The sequence below is a fragment of the Geotrypetes seraphini genome, chromosome 19 (genome assembly GCF_902459505.1).
Source record: "Geotrypetes seraphini chromosome 19, aGeoSer1.1, whole genome shotgun sequence".
NCBI lineage: Eukaryota > Metazoa > Chordata > Amphibia > Gymnophiona > Dermophiidae > Geotrypetes > Geotrypetes seraphini.
The window spans coordinates 5,633,022-5,654,098 of record NC_047102.1 but is presented as its reverse complement, the minus strand read 5'-3'; positions in this window follow the sequence as shown (position 1 = coordinate 5,654,098).

The window sequence follows — 21,077 nt, the reverse complement described above, 5'->3', positions numbered from 1 at the left end:
AGTTCTGTCCCTTCTGTTCATAGTTAGGTGACTCATTCAAGTAGACTGGTACTTCAAAAAGCTCCCCAAAATAATGCCTTGATACTTGTATTTTGTTTTCTCTGAGCCTGGGAAATTCTAGGTATTGCAAAATACGCTTCCAGTTAGTCTCTGGGGATTCTTGCAAATACAGGCATTAACCCCCCTCATTCGATATCAAGTTGCCTCAACTGAAGAACATAAGAATAACTTACTGGGTCAGACCAAAGGTCCATCTAAGCTCAGGAGCCCATCATGGTGGCCAATCCAGGTCACTAGTACCTGGCAAAAACCCCCCAAAAGTAACAGGGCAAGCAGTGGCTTCCCCCGTGTCTTTCTCAATAACAGACTGTGGACTTTTCCTCCTAGAAATCGTTCAAACTTTTCTTAAAACCAGCTACGCTATCCACTCTTACCACAACCTCTTGCAACGCGCTCCAGAGTTTAACTATTCTCTGAGTGGAAAAAATATTTCCTCCTATTGGTTTTAAAAGTATTTCCCTGTAACTTCATCGAGTGTCCCCTAGTCTTTATAATTTTTGACTGAGTGAAAAATCGATCCACTTGTACCCATTCTGCTCCACTCAAGGTTTTGTAGACTTCAATCCTATCTCCCCTCAGCCGTCTCTTTTCCAAGCTGAAGAGCCCTAGCCTCTTTAGTCTTTCCTCATACAAGAAGAGTTCCATCCTCCTTATCATCTTGGTTGCTTTCTTGGAACCTTTTCTAGTGCCCAACGCTCATAGGAATTCTATCAGGAGCAGCGTAGAGCATTCAATGTGGCCCCTGCGCTAATAGCCACTATCGCGGTTTAGTAAAAGGGTGGGGATACTATTGAAACTTTTAGCTTTCATATTCTTTATTATGTAAGATTGTATTGCTGACTTTGATTGTACCTCTTCGCTGATTGTCCAGCGCCTCTTGCTATAAACCGCCTCAAACTTATATGGCTTTGGCGGTATATAAGAATAAAATTATTATTATTATTATTATTACAAGATTAATGCCAGTATGCCACTACAATTAAAAGCCAACCCATCCCAGCTGCTAATGGATGACCCCTTAGGGTTCCTATTGAAAGGAGACACCATATGAAAAATATTATGCTGACCTGATTTACAAAGGAATTTTGGATCTAGCACATACTTTTCTCAGTAGTTCAAGATGAGTTACATTCAAGTACAGCAGGTGCTTTCCTGTCTCCTTAGGGCTCACAATCTTAGTTCATTCCAGAAGCAATTGAGGGTTCATTGAGTTGCTAAGATTTTGAGGGGTGGTTTTGTAGGATTTGAACCTAGCTTACCCTTGATCTCAGCTTCATCCTTAGTCTACTCTAACCATTAGGCTACTCCAGGTCAAAGCTAATAAATATAATCTGAACTTTACTGTGGTCTCCTGACTTCATAATGATTTTTGACTATGGATTGGTAACTTTTTTGATTCTGGACAATTATTTCTATTTACAACAAAACTTTCATCAATTAGCCACAATTTTATATTCCTTATCATCTATTAGCATTATATCATCTCTGGGAGGTTTTCTCACTTCCTTCAATTTCCTCCAATGATGCTCACAAATCAAAATGTATGGAGAAAAAAAAATCACTGAAAATATAGAATTGTATACAAATACTGAGAGAGAATATCTACATTGACCTTTAAGGAAATGTTTTCAGAAACAAGGAAAAATGGCCTCAAACACTAACAACCAGTAAATGTCTTATTGGGGTATGAATCTTATCATTGGCTCAAAAAATCTTTTTTTTTTTTTCAAAATCTTTATTCATTTTAACATATACATCAAGTGTACATTAAAATATGAACACAACATATTACATTATCACTTGATAATTCCATAACAATATATACCTAAAAGGACTTTTATGTTTCAAGCAAGTAAACAGCAGTCCTGGTTAGGTAATTACATTAGTGGAGCCAGGTTGACCTATGGCGCTTTTCGGAAAGAAATTAAGACTGTACTATTTGATAGATTCATTTCCTAAATAGAAGTTACACTAATTGCAATAATTCTACTCTGATTATCCTTAAGAAATATATTGTACTTTTGCTATTTGTATTTTGTACTTCGCTGATTGTCCAGCTCTCTTCGATGTAAACCGCTGAGAAATCGTTTGATTGTGGCGGTATAGAAGAATAAAGTTATGTTATATGTTATATGAAAATATTATATGTTATATGTTATGTTATATAATGTTATATGTTATATGAAAAGCCCTTAACTTTTCCAGGATAAGTTAAGGGCTTTATTTTTTGCACAATGTGGAACTGCATTTTCATATAGTTTCTGAAAACATTTACTTAAAGGTCGAAGTATATATTCTCTCTCAGCATTTGTTTACAATTCTCCTATGATGATTGCCATAATGACCCAGAATGCTAAGATCAAGAAAGGTGAGCCCGAGAGCTTGTCTCGAAGGGTGAGGATAACGTGAGGATGGGAGGCTCACATTGTTGCCCATTGTGCAAGCAGATAAGGGGGGGGGGGTGTCTGCCAGGGCAGGGGGTTATTCCCGCTAAGGGAATTCAAATTCATTTGTGGGGGTGCAGCATGAGGGATTGCAGGGCAAGGTAGAAAAGCCAGGACCTCGGAGGACCCAGCTCCTTCCTGAATACCTGGAGGCAGCTTTTCCCGCCTGCCCACCCCTGTTTGGGTGGCTAAGGTGACTTGTCACTTGGTAGCTCAGGAGGGGCTCATCTGGGGATGTGCGGCGGGCCAGCTGGGAGCTGTACCTATGGGTCGGGTGACTCTGGTTAACATGCCACCCCCCAGACCCTTGCTCACATGGCAGGGTCGGGGGCCACAAATATTATGTGTTAACTTTTCGGTAGCTCGGAAACTGTTCTGTTTGTAGTTATGTTTAACTTATTGTTTTCAGTAAACAGAGCTGCAACTATTTTACCCATAAAGAGGGTTGTGTGTTAAAATCTTATGTCATGGTAAAGGGGGGATAGTGTTATCTGTATCAAGAGTTGTAAAGGGGGGGCGGGCAAAGTGGGGGTAATGGGGACAACCGGGCTTGTCCAAATCCCGCTGTTACTAGAAATTCCTTTCATAAATCACATAACCAAGCCCTGTGTTGTTTGTATTCTGCATTAGACAAATGAAAACATACTTGTTCTTAAAGTACATAGGAAACTGATTCGCAGAATATCTCTCTCAATACCAGACCTCCAGATCTGCTAAACAATAGATACTAACTATGTCAATTCTATTCAATTTGTAACATTCTCTATAATCATTGTAAACTGCATAGAACTTCACGGTCCTGCGGTATATAAACCGTTATTATTATTATTATGATGCAAGCTTATACTTTCATCGTCTGGTCCATGTCCCCTCCTACGCTTTGAGATCAAGAACGCTGCTGTGGAATGAGTTGCAAATGTAGAGTCTGATCTTGTACGACAAGCTGAGAATTAGTGAACTCCAGTTTGGAGTGGCAGTCGTTTACTGGAAATTTGATATGAAGCAGATTTTGAATAGTTATGAAGAATAACTTCCTTTATTGCTGACATCTTGGAAGTAATTTATCAGTGCGCAGAGGAATCTGGACCCTCAAGTGTTTATCTGAGAGGAAATGAGCCCTTGTCAACCAACAGAAACACAGTTTGATGTGTTTAGCCTTCAAATGCATTCATCTTTAGGAATTTTAAATAACATCATTTGGCACGAGCCCCCACCTTTTCCTAGTCTTTATTGAGTTCTCGATCATTCCCGCTTGCTTCTTACCCGCGATCATAAGAGCTGACTCTACAGAAGAATCAGGGGTAGCTAAATTTGGCACAAATTACCCTTGTAAAGGAAGGAGTTTGCTCAATAAGGTGCTTATCCACCTTTTGCACCCACAAGGTTGGCATCTATAGCTGTAGCTGCAGTTTCTTCCTTTAGAGAATGTGTCTTTGGAGTATAATTTAGATGGCTCTCATATCTGATTTCTACCACCTATAATGGAAATCCTGACATGTAATGGAGTGATTTTTACAGAAAGGGTGGTAGATGCAGGAAATAGTCTCCCAGTAGAGGTGGTGGAGACAAAGACTGTCGGAATTCAAGAAAGCATGGGACAAGTACATGGTATGTCTTAAGGAGAGGAGGAGATAGTGGATGTTGTGGATGGGCAGAACGGATAGACCATTTGGCCTTTATCTGCCATCAGGTTTCTATGTTTCTATTGATTGAATTTGAATTCCTGATACTATAGCAGGAGTTTAGAAGATAATGATGCCCCAGTAGGGGCTGTATGGATAAATAGTTGAAAGACAAGGTTTAAAGGAATCACATAAGAATTGCCATACTAGGACAGACCAAAGGTCCATCAAGCCCAGTATCCTGTTTCCAACAGTGGCCAACCCAGGACCCAAGTACTAGGCAGAAACCCATAGAGTAGCAACATTCCAGAGCTGAGATTGTGATATCATAATGCCTCATTCCACCAATGCCTAAGAGCCAACCTCCTCAGTGATGTCACAATGGCTTGATTGTCCTGTACTTGGCTCACATAAGAATTGCCAGACTGGGACAGACCAAAGGTCCATCAAGCCCAGTATCGTGTTTCAAACAGTAGCCAACCCAAGTCCCAAGTACCTAACTAGATCCCATGTAATAAAACAGATTTTGTGCTGCTTATGCTAGGAATAAGCAGTGGATTTTCCCAAGCCATCTCAATAATGGCCTATGGACTTCTCTTTTAGGAAATTATCCAAACCATGCACAAATTAACAATTAGTGTAGAATATTCATAGCATGATAGTGAAACATACAGCAACCCCCAATCTTTAGGTCACACCTAAATCGGAAAGACTTTGGCTAAAATCAGGAACGCAAGAGCACAGAACCGCCTGGAGATTAAAAGTAAAAACCTACAAAAATCGAATCAAAGAAAAACGCAAAAACTTCTATGCCCTCAAAATTGGTGACATTTCAACCAACAGTAGCAACCTTTTTAAGCTGGTAAATGATCTATACAATATAGAAACATTTATCAACACACCCGAAGAGCCCACTCTAACAGCAAACAGCTTGGCGGATTTCTTCATCTCCAAAATACAAAAACTAAGATCCTCTCTTACCGACCCAACCAAGCCCCACTGGTGTTACCCCATTCTACTAGACTCAGGTGATTCCAGAGCTGACCTGTTCTGGAACACATTCTTACCCATAGACTGGCAAACTTTTAGTAAACACTACAATAAGTATGCCAACTCCTACTGCAGACTGGACACCTGTCCCCCTAATGTCATGAAATCGGCCCCAGTCAATTTTAAGGCCAAAATGCTGACTTAGACCAACTCTCTACTATCCTCGGGGAAGTTCCCAGTAGAACAAGGGCACATTATGATTACACCAATTAAGAAAAATACTAAAGAGCCTTCTAACACGGCTTCCAACTTTAGACCTATTGACAACATCCCCCTGGTTACCAAAATAGCAGAAGGGATAGTAAACATCGAACTCACCACATACTTAGAAAAACACAATATCTTGCACGACAACCAATCCGGCTTCCGGTCAGGTCACAGTACTGAAACAATTTTAGCATCCCTGCTCGATTACCTTCATCAACTATTCAGCCAAGGCTCTTGTGCTCTAATATTGCAACTCGATCTAAGTAGCGCATTTGACTTGGTTGACCACGCCACTCTACTAGACTGTCTGACTTCTATTGGAATCTCAGGTCATGTTCTCAATTGGTTCCATGGATTCCTGACAACAAGAACCTACAAGGTGTTCAAGGACGATACTACCTCCTACAGCTGGGACAACCCTTGTGGAGTCCCACAAGGCTCCCCCCTGTCCCCCACCCTATTTAACATCTACCTTGTCTCTCTAGGAAATCTCCTACAAAGCTTAAAGCTCAAATTTTTCATCTACGCAGATGACATTACAATAATCATTCCGCTCTCTTACTTTACCTCAGAGTTTCTAAACTCGCTATCTTTCACCCTAAATCAGATCGAACTTTGGAAGTCAGCGTTTAGACTAAAGCTAAACCCAGAAAAAACTAAACTCTTCTTAGCTTCCCCAAACGACAAAATTAAGGAAACTACGATACACATCGATGGACTTGACTACTCTATTGAGCAATCATTAAAAATACTATGTGTCACTTTAGACAAGCATCTCACACTGGAGAAACACACTGACCTAGTGTTTAAGAAAAGCATCTCGGTGCTTTGGAAACTCCGCACCATTAAAAAATACTTTGATGACACCTCCTTTCGTCTGCTGGTCCAATCTTCCATTCTCAGTGTCCTGGACTACTGCAACATCATTTATCTAGGCGCCTTCAAGAAAATCACCAGGAAGCTGAGACTGGTCCAAAATACCGCCATCCGCCTTATCTTTGGCCTGAAGAAATGGGAACACATATCCCCTTTCTACCACAAGTTGCACTGGCTGCCATTCGAATCCAGAGTTCTATTTAAGTTCTCTTGCATCTGCTACAAAACCGTATCTGGTATGTCACCAGCCTATCTTTACCCCCACTTCAACCTGAACTATAATAAGAAGAGCTCCCGCAGAACAACTTTGTTCGCTTTTCCCTCACTGAAATCATGTCATCTTAAAAGATTCCTCGAACGAACCTTCTCTTTTCAAGCGGCCAAACTAAATTCATGGCTCGCCCAAATCATACTTGACAGCTCTTCATACCTCCCCTTCAGAAAAAAGCTCAAAACTCTACTTTTTAACGGACCAAATCCCTAACTCTCCCCTCTTCCGCCGTAACGTTTCCCCCTCTCCACCTCAGAAAACAGATTAAAACCCTTCTTTGCAACAGACCTATCCCTTAATGCCCCCCTTCCCCCATCTCAACCCCCCCTCCCCCCTCTCCTCTTCCTTACTTTTCCACCCGCCCCCCCTTCTAAGTCTGTTGCTCCCCCCCTTTTTCCATCTAATATGCTTTGTTCCCCCCCTCTCTTAAACTCATTTGTATCCTACTACAGCACACACTGTATGTACCCCGTATTTAGCCCTTCCCTCACCTAAATTGTTAATGTAAACGAGTTTGACCCTACGATTGCCTTGTTATGTTCTTCTTTTTTTTCTAATCGCACTGTATGTAATTCATCTATCTGTTGTGAACCGCCTTGAACTCCCTGGGTATGGCGGTATACAAAATAAAATATTATTATTATTATTATTATTATTATTAAAGATACGCCTAATGCTAGCTGGCAAATATTTGTTATAGAAGACATGCTCAGGGGAAGAATTTAGATGTAGCATGGATGGAGACATGATTGATGCATGTACTTTAGAAAATGTGTGTACTCTACATGTTAAGATTTGTACTTTAATGTATGAATGTAAATGACTATATACCAGGCATTTACACATGTTCCTTCTGCTTAAATTTAGGCATCTTCTTATAAAATACCCCTTTCCCCTTTGCAGTTATGCAGTGACATTCTTAGGCACTTAGTTATAGAAAGTGCCTAAAGTCTGTTTCACCCCCTCCCCTTTTTTGGGTGCTTATTTTCCATTTGAGTGTCAAAAGTAGTGCCTAACCTTTGTGCCTTGTAAAGAATTAGGAGGTATGTGTGTCTAACATTTTGCTGAAGCTCTAGCATCTTGGCGACCCATTCAAAGTCTACTGAGTTTCCATCAGATTGGTTGGCCTCTTGTAAGAAGGCTCTTGGACATTTTATAGTATCCATAAGTGATCCACTTGAATTCATTCAACAAAGCAATCTGAGCAATCTGAATGGGTCTTAAATCCTAATCTATAAAAAAAAGGGAGCCTCCTTTCTCTATGGAAACCCAAGGACACCTTGCAAAGGTTTCATCCGGGGATGCAGATACCGAAGTTTTCCCCAGAACTCAGCAACACTGACTGAAACTGAGGGAGCATGCCTAAGGTGTTGCAAACGCAAAAGAGAAACATTTAGGCTGCTGTGAACATAGCCATAGAAGTCAGCAAACATGAGGCAGGTGATAGCTTTGTTTTGGCTTCATCTGAAACCTATCTTACTTGGGATTATAATCATGTATCAGGTTTGTTCAGTACAAAGGCTCCACCTGTAGCTTGTTTGCTGGCTTTTATTTCTATATGGTTATGTGAACTAAGATAAGGGGGATATTGTTCATGAAATGTCTGTATAATTAATAAAAATGAAGAGCTGACACGTGTTCTCATACAATCTAGGTTTCCTTCCAAAGTGCTCTTCAGTGCCTTTCTTTCAACACGCTCCTTTCATTTTTGTCCAAGACTTTTTCTTAAGAGCAAGTAGGCGTTCCATGTGATGGGGGTTGGGTGCATTTTTATATGCATAAAACCCATATGTACACATTTATACTTGCTATGGAGTAGGTGTGAATATGTGTACAAAGAAGGCTATATTATTACTTCTTCATAAGCATTCATTATTAGAGGTTCTTTCTTTCCGTAGGATTAAACTAGAGTGTTACAGGAAGACTCTGTTTTGGGTTTCAGGACCTATATTGTGGAATGCTCTTTCTCCTAAGGCTTGTGCCATTACAACTTTTCGGTTATTCAAGAAAGAGTTAAAAATAATATTTTTCTTGAGAACATATGGTACCTAAATATTGAGTTTGTGGAGAAGGTGTTTAACTGGTATCAGAAGGAGGATAACTGAATGATTTTGATGAATTAGGATGACTTGATTTTATGGGGGGGGGTGCGTCTTTGTTGTAGAAATTTATTTTATTATGTATGTTTTTTTTGAAAGCACATAAAATTTTGGATTGTGCGGTATTTGAATATGTAAAAAAATATCATTCTTTATCCCCACTTTTACAAAACCGCAGCACGGTTTTTAGTGCTGCTGCGGCAGTAACAGCTCCAAATCTCATAGAATTCCTCTGAGCATCAGAGCTGCTACCACCATGAACGGCACTAAAAATACATTACAGTTTTGTAAAAGGGGGGGGGGGGGGGTTAATGAGGTAGAAGATAGTTCTTCCTCTCTCCTTCTCTAGACTCAGTCCAGTTTTGGGATTCTGGTGTCATGAGTCTTTATTTACAAATAACTTGAAATTTTTATCTATCATATTAGACCTATTCTTCTACTTTAGGAATGATCCTGAGACTAGGAGCCATGCACCAGACTGGAATCCTGAACCATGGGCTTGAAATCTGATCACCAGGTGTCACCCTTAATAATGATGAGAGACTCCTCACCAGGTGGTATTAATGCTGCCTCTAGAGAAGTGTTCTTCAATACAAGACTTCTAGGCCAATGGCGACCCCTGGAGACCTCTGTGGTGCCCCCCCCCCATCATCTTTATGACTTTTTTCTGCTACTTTCTGATTCTGTGTACAAGCTCAAGACAGAAAGGATGAAGTGGATGAGGAAGAAGAGCCACTTGCTTGAAGAACAAGGCATTCCCCAATAAATGTAGGGAATGCATTTGCAAATTCACACCTCCTTGAGGATACCGCCAATGAAAAGTTTGAAGGTAGGCTGGTGGGGATGGATGTCATGGACACACACTAGTCGGCACCTTCACGGATCTCCATGGGCAGTTGTTTGGTGGATCTTCTACAGCTGATTGGAATTTAAAGTGGCCTCAGCTGAAAACTGAGCATCCGCAGCTGATCCCGGGTGGTGAAGGCATGACCAAAGAATTGAACCAAGAAATTTCTGTATGGCAGGGAACAACGGAATACTATGCTAGCCATGCTGGTTATCTTTACCTCAGTCAATATGGCTAGCAGCATAGAGTCAGATTAATGCTGGACACTGAACAATTACATGGGATGTTTGAAAGGTCCAGAGGATCAGGGGTAACAGAGCTGTGGCCAGAAATTAAGTACTATATTTTCTTTATGCAGATTGTATGTGAGAGGTGAGAGGACATAACCCAAGAGGGCTAAATATTTTGCTACAGTAGCACATGGAAACAACCCAAAAAAGATCAATTAAGCAATACAAATATAACAAGAGAAGTCAAATAAAAGAGATAAAAATGAAGTTTTCCACTGCAGATCTTTATTATTTAGAGCTCAAGCAGAGCTATGTTTCTTTATATCTAATTATGCTTTTGCTTGGATCTGGAAAGCCTTGTTGGCGCTTGTCGAGATGTAGCATAAGAACCTCTGTGTGTGTGTGTGTGTGGGGGGGGTAATTGGTAAATTGTAGGAGGCGTCATTAAAGGAGTGCAGGGTCGGCAAGGGTGCAGACAGGAAGATTAGCTTCCCGCCTCGTGACTCTAAATGGATTGGTTAGGGGGTGGAATGGGAGTGGTAGGTCCTGGGAGGGGAATAAAAGGCCAGGATCAGGGTTTGTTCCTGATCTTTGGAGGTAGATTTCCTTCCCTTCCACCCTTCTTTCTGTGTGGTGTGGCGTGGATGGGAAATGGGAGCCAGGATGTCGCAGTGGCAGTGATCCCGAGCTCCCAGGTACTGGGCTCATTCGGCAATGAGCAGCTGGCTGGCAGTAAGCTCAGGGAGCTGATGCCAATGGGTTGGGTGACCCAGAAATGGAACATGAAGGTCCATGCCACCCTCCCCCTCCGGCCCTAGCTGACGGCAGGGCAGGGGGCTATATATTTTGGTTTCTTACGGCACATATGTTGTAGCTTGGTAGTTATTATTAATAATAACAATTTATATACCACAAGGCCGTGAAGTTCTTTGTGGTTTACAATAGTTAAAAAAAGAATACAATAAATAAAAGTAACTAAAATATTAGAAACCAATAACATCGAGGCAGCTTTAAATGTAAAAGAACAACGATGGATCCACCGGCTTAAAACGGTGGAACCGATGGGCTTAAACATGGAAATTGAGTGGTCCACTCTATATTGATCAGTTCAGGTTTGGTTGTGGCTGTATTCCCCTTTAAATTTAGACCTTGGTTGTGATTGGACATGCAGTAGAGCACGCAGGGGGGTTGGTCTCATGACACAAGCTCTTTAAATGGCGATGATAAGGACGACGACGCCATCTTGCAGATTAACTTTAGAGAGGAGTGGATGTGAAGCGGCTTATGCTGAGTGAATGGAAAAAACTTAAATGAAAGGTGATTTTGCAGTAGGATAGTATATTATTGTACTGACATGAGATATTTATTTGATTATAGCATGGATCCCTGTCGAAGTGGAAGCGAAACATGTCGGGTCCTACTGCTGCAATTCTTAAGAGATAAGTACATATCTAATAATTAAAGATAGAAAAGACTAACAATTTGATATAAAAGTTATAGAAATTTGGACCAGTGAGGAGATAAACACTCAATACTCCCCGTTTTAAGAAATCATATTTAACGGCTGGAGGTGGGTGGTTCTGAGGTCCATTAGTAATGATTACTCCTATCTGAAATGAAAGGTGAATAAGCAACATACATGGAGGAGGATTCTTGGGATGTAGATGGAAGAGAGACAGCACATAGAGGTAAGCCACGAGGATGTCCTCAAACAGATAGATAGGTTGAAAAGCGACAAATCACTAGGCCTGGATGGAATCCACCCAAGAGTACTAAAAAAACTAAGAAACGAGATAGCAGAAACACTCCGACAAATTTGTAACCTATCCTTGAAAACTGGGGAGATCCCGGAGGACTGGAAAATTGCAAACATCACACCTATCTTCAAAAAGGGATCGAGGGGTGACCCGGGGAAGTACAGGCCGGTAATCTTGACTTCAGTTCCAGGCAAGATGGTAGAAGCACTGATAAAAGAAGGCATCAGTGAGCACATAGGAAAAAATGGACAACTGAAAGCGAGCCAGCATGGTTTCTGCAAAGGAAAATCGTGCCAAACAAACTTACTGCACTTCTTTGAAGGGATAAACAGCCAGATGGACAAAGGGGAACCCATAGACATCATTTATCTCGACTTCCAAAAAGCCTTTGACAAGGTACCTCATGAGCGGCTACTTAGGAAGCTGTGGAACTACGGGGTGGAAGGGGATGGATTAAGCACTGGGTGGAAGGAGATGGATTAAGCACTGGTTGGCAGGCAGAAAGCAAAGGATTGGTGTGAAGGGCCACTACTCGGACTGGAGGAGGGTCACGAGTGGTGTCCTGCAGGGGTCGGTGCTCGGACCGCTGCTGTTCAATGTGTTTATAAATGACCTAGAAATGGGGACAAAGTGTGAAGTCATAAAATTTGCTGATGACACGAAACTATGTAGCAGGGTTAGAACCGCAGAAGATTGTGTAGACCTACAAAGGGACCTAAACAAACTAGACAAGTGGGCAAAAAAATGGCAAATGAGCCTCAATATAGAGAAATACAAGGTCATGCATATAGGGAAAAAGAACCTGATGTTCAGCTACAAAATCAGTGCTAGGGGAAAGTACCCTTGGAAAAAGACCTTTGTATGCTGGTGGACACAACAATGAAATCAACAGCACAATGTGCGGTAGCCTCAAAGAAAGCAAACCGAATGTTGGGTATTATTAAGAAGGGTATTACAACAAGGACGAAGGAAGTCATCCTGCCTCTGTATCGCGCGATGGTGTGTCCACATCTGGAATACTGTGTCCAGTATTGGTCACTGCACCTCAAGAAAGACATGGCGATACTTGAGAGGGTTCAGAGAAGAGCGACGAAAATGATTAAAGGTATGGAAAACCTTTCATACACAGACAGGTTAGAAAGGCTGGGACTCTTCTCCCTGGAAAAGCGGAGACTCAGAGGAGACATGATAGAGACCTTCAAGATCATGAAGGGCATAGAGAAGGTAGAAAGGGACAGATTCTTTGGCCTACTGGGAACCACTAGAACAAGGGGGCACTCAGAAAAATTAAAAGTGGACAGGTTTAGAACCAATGCTAGGAAATTCTTTTTCACTCAGAGGGTGGTGGACACCTGGAATGCGCTTCCGGAGGTTGTGATAGGACAGAGTACACTACCGGGTTTCAAGGAAGGATTGGATAAGTTCCTGAAAGATAAGGGGATTGAGGGATACAGGTAGAGGTAGAGATAGGCTATGATAGGGCATAGGCAGAAGGACAGGGCGGCTTAAATGATTTAAACAAGGATCACCTTACAGGTCATGGACCTGATGGGCCACCCCGGGAGCAGGCTGCTGGGCACGATGGACCTCTGGTCTGACCCAGCGGAGGCAACTTCTTATGTTCTTATGTTTTTAATACAAGCTGTATCTGTTGTACAAACAAATGGGAAGTGATTGGATTTACGAACATTGCTGCATAAACCACTCCAATTGATTAATTCTGTTATTAATATGGTAGAAGAATGACATTAAGGAAGATTTGTTTTCCTTCCAGCCTACTCCCAAGTAAGCAGGCGACACCAGCAGAGAGATACATCCCAAATATGTTAAGTCTGGAGCCTTGAGATCTTACACAGTCTGTCCCAGTCACTCAGACTTTGGCAGCAATCAGCCATCTTAAATCTTTGCAGAATATAAACTTTCTCATGGGCTGTTATTGAAGGTATTTTTAAGAAACTTAAATATTGGCAGACTCATATCTACAGATCATATATTATTTCTATTTTATTTTGATATAAGACACAGAGGTAAAACATATGATAAACTCAAGCAAGTCATTTATTCAATGGAAAGGAAGTTGTAGGACTTGGATAAGACAAAAATGTGATAAATCTGTGTTCCTACTTCTCATTAAGCTGTAAGTCTGTCCATACAGCCAGTTATTTTGCTTTTCAGAATAGCATCTGTTGTTTGCCCGGTACTAGTGTTAAAGTCACTGGATTTTACTTTCCCAGATTACCCACAAAGCCCTTCATAAACTTTGGTTTTATATTAGACACCCTCCAGTTTTCAGATCCTGTAGCTGATTTCAATGGCAGGTTGCAGATGACATAGAATTATGGGATGTATACCATCCAGTTCAGGTGATTTATCACTCTGGTATAAGTGATTGTGTCTTACACTGAAGTGCATGTTTTGCCACTGGTGCTAGTATTCCAAAATGAAAACTGAGTATTTTTTTTTTTTTTTTTTTAGAATAGTCTTGAAAAAAGTGCCATTACTAGCTGCTTCATTATAAAATATCCCTCTAAATCAGGGGTAGAGAACTCCAGTCCTCGAGAGCCGTATTCCAGTCGGGTTTCCCCAATGAATATGCATGAGATCTATTTGCATGCACTGCTTTCAATGCATATTCATTGGGGAAATCCTGAAAACCCGACTGGAATACGGCTCTCAAGTACCGGAGTTCCCTACCCCTGCTCTAAATGCTGGTATCATAAATCATATGGGGACAGACTTAGAGACCTTAATATGTGTACTTGAGAAGAAAATTGAAGAGAAGGGATATGATAGAGATGTTTAAATAGCTCTGTGCCATTAATGTATAGGAGATGAGTCTTTTTCAAATGAAAGAAAACTCTGAAAGGAGAAGGCATAGAATGACGTTAAGAGGTGATAGGCTCAAGAGTAATCTAAGGAAATACTTTTTTATAAAAATAGTGGTAGATACTTGGAATAGTCTCCCGGTAGAGGTGGTGGAGCCAAAGACTGTGTCTGAGTTCGAGAAGGTGTGGTAAAGGCACATGAGATCTCTTAGGAAGAAGAGGAGATAGTGGATGTTGTAGATGGACAGACTGGATGGGCCATTTGGCCTTTATCTGCCATCATGTTTCTTTGTTTCTATAACAATAAAGCTCTATGACCTCACAATGCAAGTGTTAAGAGCCTTAGCTTATAACCATAAAATTCTATGACATCATAATGCAGCTGTAAAGAGCCTTAGCCAATAGGGAGAGGAGGAGATAGTGGCTGCTGTAGATGGGCATACTAGATGGGCCATTTGGCCTTTATCTACCATCATATTTCTATGTTTCTATAAATAGGAACTCAGAAGGCACCTGGTTGAAGCCTAATCTATAAAGGAATATCAGCATTTGCTTTCCTTTACACAGTTACAATTGTGAGCATTTACATCAGGCAAAGAGATGGTGTGTGTGTGTTTGTCTAAGTTCTAGTAATATGCACATAACTTATTTAGTCTTCTGTAAGTTATGTGCGTAAGTGTAAGTCCCCTCCAGACTCCACCTATGTATACACCTACCTATAAAATATGCACTTTGTAAGATACACACCTATTTACAGAATAGCAATTAGGAGAAATTTGAGCATATAAGTGCTCACATGGAGTGGAGGAGTGGCCTAGTGATTAAATGCCTCAGCACCAAAAGGTTGTATGCTCAATCCCCATTGCACTCCTTGTGACTCTGGGCAAGTCACCTAACACCCCATTACCCCAGGTACCATAGTTAAATTGTGAGCCTGCCAGGACAGATATGGAGAAATACTTAGAATACCTGAAATGTCAAGAAAATAAATCAATAAAATATGATTGGATGCCCTTATTCTAATGAGTTAAACATGTAATCAGCATATAACTGGCAGTGCATGCTTTGCAGTGTTAAAAAATATTGGTGATGACTTTTAAATTTATAACCTCTAACCGGTGGGGAAACAAAGTTCGGGTGAGAGCTTCGCTTGTGTCTGTTGGTTGTGAAAGAGAAAAGGTCTGTTATATATTTAGGGGCTAAGCCATAAAGTACCTTGAAGCAAAAACAACCAAACTTGAATTTCACACGTGCTTCCATCGGCAGCCAATGTAGAAGTCAGTAGGAAGGTGTTACGTGATAAAACTTCTTCAGTCCACAAAGAAGTCTAACCGCTGCATTTTGTACTAGTTGCAATTGCCGCATATTCTTCTAAGGGAGTGCCAAGTAGGCGATGTTACAATAATCGAGTTGACTCAGTATAAGGGATTGTACCAGAATTCGAAATGATGAGACATCGAAGTAAGCTCTGATGGACCGAAGCTTCCAGAGGGCAAGAAAGACTTTTCTAATCACGGAGTCTATCTGGTCTTTCATAGTCAGGCTCTGGTCTAGTGTTACTCCCAATATCTTCATCGAGGGTTGAATGGGATAACTAAGGTTATTGATGCACATTGGTGCTTTAGTGTCAAGTGGGTATGGCGATGCTATGAAAAATTTTGCTTTCTCTGAGTTTAGTTTTAGTCTGAATTCCGTCATCCAATGCTCTGGACCCAACATGGGTCGTGTTTCAGCTGCAATGGCTTCCTCAAGAGCAAATCCAACAGGTCTGCAGTGAATGTCAAGCAAGCAAAAACCAAAGAAGAAATGGAGGCATTTTATGGAATCAAGCAAATCGTTGTTTCAAAATGATCCACCTTTTGTCATAAAAACCGGTTTCTTTAGGACCAAAGGTGGATCATTTTTAAAACAATGATTTGATTGTTTCAATAAAGTGCCTCCATCAAATTCATCTGCTCTTCTTTGGTACATGTACAAGAGCCAGCATTCTAGATCTTATATTCTCTAGAACATTTTCATTGTGAAATTACCACAGGAAGCTATTGTGTTCCAGAGACTAACATCTGGTATTTGTGTATTTTATACATTTTTTAGGTCATGCCATTGTATGTTTTGTATATTATAGTTTTCTTGTGTCTGTTCATATTGTTGTTTTGATTCTTATATGTAGAGACCCTTGACCCAGCTTTATGTGTACATTTATCATTTTCACACAGGATTCAGCTTGCTACATTTAGGAAAACACACAGCTTAGCACAGTGATCTCAAACTCGCGGCCCGGGGACCACATGCGGCCCGCCAGGTACTATTTTGAGGCCCTCGGTATATTTATTGTAATCACAAAAGTAAACTGAAACAGTTTCTTGTTCATATGTCTCTTTAGCTATAAATGACAGTATTATTATTAAGACTTAGCCAAAAGGAAAGATTTATAAACCATAAAGAGTTTTACCTCATGCAAAATTGTCATTTCTTTAATAAGACATTATTTTTTTCTGAGGCTCTCCAAGTACCTACAAATCCCAAAATGAGTCCCTGCAAAGGGTTGGCGTTGGAGACCACTGGCTTAGCAGAAGTGCTGCTGGAATTCCACCCTCTACTCTTTTCCTTTCAGGACTCCATCGCCATCTGCTGTTGAAGGAAGGGATCTTGGTACAGGATCGGAAACAAGTACTTTAGGAAATCAGAGATCGTGTACTTTTCATATAAAATCGTTCAATTAACTATTGTGGTTGCCATATTAGTCTATTTAGATATACCCAGAATTAAAGGTTAAGATCCAAGCTGCATGTGAGAGCTTCTTAAAGATAATTCTGGAGTCAGAAATGTTTTACGGTTGTTTAATAGAAAGGTGTCATCTACGAGTACAACTTGCTAAACTACACTTGTATATAAATTGCTAATTTTAGGAAAGACTGGAGAACATCACACTGTGAACACAATTTTTAAATAAATATGTTAATTGTAAGTGTGGTTTTTCTAGAACAGTGTATCGCAAACTGTGTGCCTCTCGCAGTGAGAGGCACATCCTGTACATAAGAACATAAGCATCGTCTCTGCCGAGTCAAAACATAGGTCCATCGTGCTCAGCAGTCCGCACTCGCAGCAGCCCCCCAGGTCCATGACCTGTAGTGTTCTTTCACTTAAGACATTTTATCCTTTATAGTACCCCTCTAGCTATACCCCTCAATCCCCTTTTCCTTTAGGAACATGTCCAACCTCTTTTTGAAACCCAAAATCGTACTCTGCTCTACTACCACCTCCTCCGGAAGCGCATTCCAGGTATCCACCACCCGCTGGCTGAAGAAGAACTTCCTAGCATTTGTTCTGAATCTGTCTCCCTTCAATTTTCTTGCATGCCCTCTTGTTTTTGTTTCCTCCGCCAGTCTGAAGAATCTGCCCTTCTCCACCTTCTCTATACCCTTTATGATCTTGTAAGTTTCTGTAGGCAATCAGCCAGTGTCAGCGTCTCTCCTTCTCTCCGTCCCTCTTCCCTGCTGGCACCCCCACCCCCCACTGGTGTCTCAGGGTCCGTCTGGAGGGCCTTCGTGCATGGGCAGACATCGATGTGATGATGTCATCACAGTGACGTCCACACACTTCTAGATGCCTCAAGCCGCAGCCACTACGTTTACTGTGTCCCGGCTTGAGAACATTTGCAGGACACCGTTCTAGAAGTATACACATATACACCTAGGCCTTTTTTTTGTGACGCCCTAAAATTTCATGTGTATGAACGCACAACCAGTCTCATAAGAAAACATAACTTCTGAAGTAATTTTGGCTTCCCAGCACCTTGCTACTGTTTTGGGGAGGATGGACAAGGAAGGGAGAAATACACGAACGTGTTCAAAATGACGTCTGGACTTGAACTCCTTGGGTCAAACCGCATTCTGCATTTACAGTCTTGTGACAGAAACAAAGAGAGAGAGAGCAACAAGCAACGATGGGAAAGCAAAATTAAAAACAGCCATGATTTATTTTTAGATGAGGAAGTTAAGTTATGCAGTTAATGGAAATGACATTATTGCTACTAAAATAGAAATGGAGTGATTGAAGAGTATGAGTCACCAGCAAAATTCAAGAAATTAGATTAGAAGCAAATATTTGACTATGAAGCCTAACTGGGGAATTTCGGATACTAACCTAACTTTTGTTTTTTAATTGATTGTGATCAACCAAAAAAAACCAAAACCCATTAAACAATTTGAGAGTTTGACGCTGAACTCTTAGGATGTCTAACGACGTCTAAGTGGAGATGCCCTCCCTTTCCTAAGTGGCCTAACGAAGCCGATCTTAAACAGTAGGCGTGGTTATGGGTGGAGAATAGGCCTGGCTGACTTAGGCATCGTTAGGCATACAACATAGACGCCCCCACATTAGGCGAGTGAAAAGCTGGCCTGATGGAGTGGGGCCTATGTCTAGAATGCCTAGTGACGCCTAAGTCCGTTTAGGTGACACTCAGTGTGATCCTATAAATGGTGCCATTTTTTTTTTTTATTGACAGCCACACCACTAGGCACCATTTATAGAATCTGGCCCTAAGTGATTATGTGTAAGGAAAGGCTAATTCTAGGAATTTAGGGGCCTTCTTTGACATGGGTGTCAACATTTAAGTGCAAAATATGCATAGAAATGCCCAGAATACTGACATAAAGATGCTCTGGGGGTACATTTCTGCACAGAAATGCCAATAATCCGGCTATGGGCTACTTTGTAATTGAGTGCATATCTTTGATTGTCCGTGGGAATGTCCACTTACAAACAAAGCACTGAGTCTGGACAAAGCATGGGCAGAGCTCACACATGTGAAACTTGTGAAATATTATAAGTTATGCATGTGGCTCCAGAGTCTAAGCCGGTGTCTTGCAAACTTCCAGAAGCCGTGGCACACTAAACCCATCCAGAAATGTGCAAATGTCCATGCGATGACATCACGCACATGCATGATGCAGTCACGTCGACATTTGACATGTGCAAAGGCCCTCCAGATGGGGCCTTGAGCCACCCGTGGTGGTGGTGGTACTACAAAAAGAAAGACACATAGTGAAGGAGAGGCACCGGTGAGGAGGAGAGATGCTGGCGCCAGCTGACTGCCTACTGAACATGCCTCTCACTGGTCATTTTTCTCAATGGAGGAGAGTAAACAGTGGAGTGCCGCAGGGGTCTGTATTGGAATCAGTGCTGTTTAATTTATTTATAAATGATCTGGAAATTGGAACGACGAGTAAGGTGATTAAATTTGCACATGACACTAAACTGTTCAAAGGTGTTAAAATGCATGCGGATTGTGAAAGATTGCAGGCGGACCTTAGGAAATTGGAAGACTGGGCGTACAAGTGGCAAATGAAATTTAATGTGGACAAATGCAAAGTGATGCACATTGGGAAGAATAATCTGAATCACAGTTACCAGATGCTAGGGTCCACCATAGGGATTAGCTGCCAAGAAAAAGGTCTGGGTGTCATCGTAGACAATATGATGAAATCATCCGCCCAATGTGCAGCGGCAGCCAAAAAGCAAATAGGATGCTAGGAATTATTTAAAAAGGGATGGTTAACAAGACTAAGAATGTTATAAAGCCCCTGTATCACTCCATGGTGCGTTCAATTCTGGTCTCCTTATCTCAAGAAAGATACAATGACGCTAGAAAAGGTTCAAAGAAGAGCGACCAAGATGATAAAGGGGATGGAACTCCTCTCGTATGAGGAAAGACTAAAACGGTTAGGGCTCTTCAGCTTGGAAAAGAGATGGCTGAGGGGCGATATGATTGAAGTCTACAAAATCCTGAGTGGAGAAGAACAGGTACAAGTGTATCGATTTTTCACTCCATCAAAAATTACAAAAACTAGGGGACATTCAATGAAGTTACAGGGAAATACTTTTAAAACTAATAAGAGGAAATATTTTTTCACTCAAAGAATAGTTAAGCTCTGGAATGTGTTGTCAGAGGATGTGGTAAGATCAGGTAGCGTAGCTGGTTTTAAGAAAATTTTGGACAAGTTCATGGAGGAAAAGTCCATGGTCTGTTATTGAGAAAGACATGGGGGAAACCACAGCTTGCCCTGGATCGGTAGAATGGAATGTTGCTACTTTTTGGGTTTTGGCCAGGTACTAGTGACCTGGATTGGCCATCTTGAGTACGGGCTACTGGCTTTGATGGACCATTGGTCTGACACAGTAAGGCTATTCTTATGTTCTTATAGACCGAGGACATTGTGCCCTATGTCTTGATATGTAGTGTTGCATAGAGGGGCATTTTTGATAGAATGACTAAGTGCAGCATTGGAGGTGGAGAAACAGTCATTTTCAAAACCAGCAGCACTGGAAGACATCCTAATTTTTTTTTTTTAAATCGTCTACTTAGATGTCTTGGCCGCCAGGATGTCCAGCCTTAGGATGGCCAGCTTTGTTCACCATTTTCAACCACGTTCAAAATGGTCATCCAAGTTCAAAATGTCAAAACCATCCAAGTTCAAACCATCCAAGTTCAAAATGTCAAAATCCAGGCTATTTGGACATAGGAGGGACCAGCATTTTAATGGACTGTCCACATAGACAAGCCAATAGAGAAGTGGGGCACCTTAGATGGCACTGCTCTGAACTTCACATAAAGGGTACCAGAAGTACATCTCACCATAACCCACTTATAATGTATAGTGAGCTCTCCAAAACTCTTCCAAAACCTACTATACCCACCTACCCCTTATGGCTGCAGGTGGCACTTTTATGGCAGTAGAGTAAGGTTTTAGGGGCTCACACTTTCTACCATAAATGTAGTGGTTAGAG